Here is a 2925-nt window from a genome sequence, read left to right on the forward strand (position 1 = left end):
TTTTTGAAAATTCTAATAAAATCTACATTTTTATTTTCAGGATTTTGCTAGCGAAGAGCAGATAAAGAAGCAAGCTGTAGCTTTTCCCAAATGAGTAATAAGTGGTAGTTTTTATATATTTGAATCATTGGTCTAAAAAATAAGATAATTTCGATGTATTTCTATCTTAAAAAATCCTTTCATTATTTTTTGCAGGAACATCGCTATATGATCCAATTGCTTTCTATTCAGTCATTACAGAAAACAAAATCATAATAAAAGTTAAGTACATCTTGCGAGGAATTTCCATTACCTTTTCTTGCTATTACATCTTTGGCTATCTAACACCTTTACCGCTGCGTTATTCTTGAGATTTTATTCAAAGGTAACCACGATATACTTCAAATTTTTTACTTATAAGACATATACTTTTATTCCAAAGGTAATTAAAAAAGTATATCTTTTTCTACAGTGCTTTTCCGCATAAATCCTTCATAGAGTGAAAAACATGCCTCCGGAAGAAAGACGTCTACGTAGTTATAATGCAAGTGTTTACGCCTTTCGCTCGAATTGACCAAATTTACAAGCGCGTGTTCATTAAACTATGACACTATACAAACGTAGCTGCCGTCCAAACTAAAATGTTACGTAAGTCTTCTATGAGTTGAACGGAGATATCTAAGAAAAACCATTTACTCTAAGAACTTGAGAATTGGAACACAATTTCATTAATGCAAGAACCCCTTTTTGGTAAAAAGCATGAGTTCTTTCTGGGTTTGCAAGAAAAAAATAAATATTTTAACAATTTTTATTTTAAAATGTACTTGCGGATTTTTCTGCAATCAAATCCAAATGAGGTTTCAAACTTTTAATGTCTAATACAAAAATTTAATTAAAAAAAAAAAAAATGAAAATTTACATAAACAAGGAGACCGCTGGAACGGGAAACCGGGAATTTTCTTTTTGTTAGATCGGGAGAAATCAGGAAATGACAGTTATTTTTTTTTTGACCGAGAATTTTACAAATTTGTAGAAGAAAAATTATCAAATCACTTGAAATTCAGCTCACAATTCGTAATTCTAAAATCTTTTACTTTCCAAATTGTCCATTAAAAGCGTTTTGATTTTTTAATTTTGGAGAAAAAACGTTTTTAGTTGATCAACTGTAAATATAACTAAATCATTTATTTTTATAACTGAAAGTAGCTTTAAAAATTTAACAATTTAGAGATTTTAACGTTGAAAGTTAAACGGTTTCAATTCGAGAGCCTTAATTGTTAAAAAAATGTAACCATCTGATTGAAGCTTAATGGACTGTTTTCAATTACAATGAAATTTGTTGTTAATAATTTTTTTTTGTCCAAAATTGTATTATTTGGCTCAAAATTGAATTATTTTCTTCAACATTCGACAATTTTGTCAACATTCATCTTTTTCGTTTGAAAATTCTTTTTTTTCGGTAGAAAATTAGTTCTTTTGATTAAAAATGCAAATGTTTGGTTGAAAATTAATTTGTTTTAGTTGGTTGACATTTTCTTTACGTAGTTGTAAGTCGACCCTTACATTCTCTTGTATTTTCTGTAACAGTTTCGTGGTTACTCTAAAAGAGGCCGGTCACTTATACTCGGTTAGGGGAAAAGCCAAATAGAAAAGTTTTAATTTTGTGTATATGCACTTTCATAAAATTTTGCTTCGATATGCAGTTACTAGGAAATCCGGAAACGTACTTGAAGATAAGTAATTCATAGCAATTCAGTATAATTTTACGACAAAAAAAAAGAAATTTTATACCTACAAACTAAAAATAACGCTGAGATTTTCACCCGGGGGGGGGGGGGGGGGGGGGGGGGGGGGGGGTTGGTAACTCTCTTTTTATTGTAAATTCGAAGATGTAAGCCTAAAATAAACACACACACAAAAGATATATATATATTAAGGTCCTTAGACAGTGTATATTTTTTTTAAAAAGTTTCAATGGTTTTGGGAGGATTTTAAACAAGATGATTTTAACGACTGTCGGATATGACGTAGTTGTAAATCAACCCTTACATTCTCTTGTGTTTTTTGTAACAGTTTTGTGGTAACTCTAAAAGAGGCCGGTCACATATACTCGGTTAGGGGAAAAGCCAAATAGAAAATTTTAAATTTTGTGTATATGCACTTTCTTAAAATTTTGCTTCGATATGCAGTTACTAGGAAATCCGGAAACGTACTTAAAGATAAGTAATTCATAGCAATTCATTATAATTTTACGATAAAAAAAAAAGAAATTTTAAATCTACAAACTAAAAATAACGCTGAGATTTTGAACCGGCGGGGGGGGGCTCTCTTTTTATTGTAAATTCAAAGATGTAGGCCTGAGTTACGGTCTGAGAAGACGGCCGGATACTAACTTCCATATATCACAACGCTGCTGAAGGATGGTGACCTCAGCATGAAAACAAAAACACAAACCCAAGACGACTCTCTCGGTTCCAGTTCTACCTACCCCTCACCCAACCCTCCCTTATTAACTGAAATTTTTGGTGGGTAATACAAACTACAAAATAGCCTCGGAAAGGACTGGAACTTTTAATGACAAAAGGCATGCACACGGAAAATCTAAAGCTCATGTTTCAGGCGACGAATGGAGACTGGGTGTTTGGAATGCTAGGGAAGTAAATGATCTCAAGGTAAAAGAATTACGTGAAACTATGGACGTGAAGAAACTACACAAGAAAAAGGGATGCGAAACCAAAGACATAAAAAACGGCGTGTTGAAAGGCGGATTTGAAATATGGTCAGGAGTAGACTGTGAATCACATGATAAACAAGAAGTAGGTCTGATTTTGAATGAAAGAGCAAAGCAGTACCAGGTGTATACATATGAAACCGGTATTGCCATTTAGCGGCCAGTAGGCACACTTGTAGGCACTGTCGGAACTTACCATTTGTGCTAATTGGCGT

The 2925-nt window shown here is 32.8% G+C and overlaps 1 long non-coding RNA gene across 1 annotated transcript in view; it reads left to right on the forward strand.

The window, feature by feature from the left end:
• The first annotated feature begins 247 nt into the window (after positions 1-247).
• The window catches only part of LOC117182310, a 6720-nt gene continuing 4042 nt past the window's right edge, over positions 248-2925 (forward strand). Inside the window, exons 1-2 of the long non-coding RNA XR_004468296.1 lie at positions 248-364; positions 452-627. This is a non-coding gene — a long non-coding RNA (uncharacterized LOC117182310). The remainder of the gene's footprint in view (positions 365-451; positions 628-2925) is intronic.

Source organism: Belonocnema kinseyi, chromosome 10 (genome assembly GCF_010883055.1).
Source record: "Belonocnema kinseyi isolate 2016_QV_RU_SX_M_011 chromosome 10, B_treatae_v1, whole genome shotgun sequence".
NCBI classification, from domain to species: Eukaryota; Metazoa; Arthropoda; class Insecta; order Hymenoptera; family Cynipidae; genus Belonocnema; species Belonocnema kinseyi.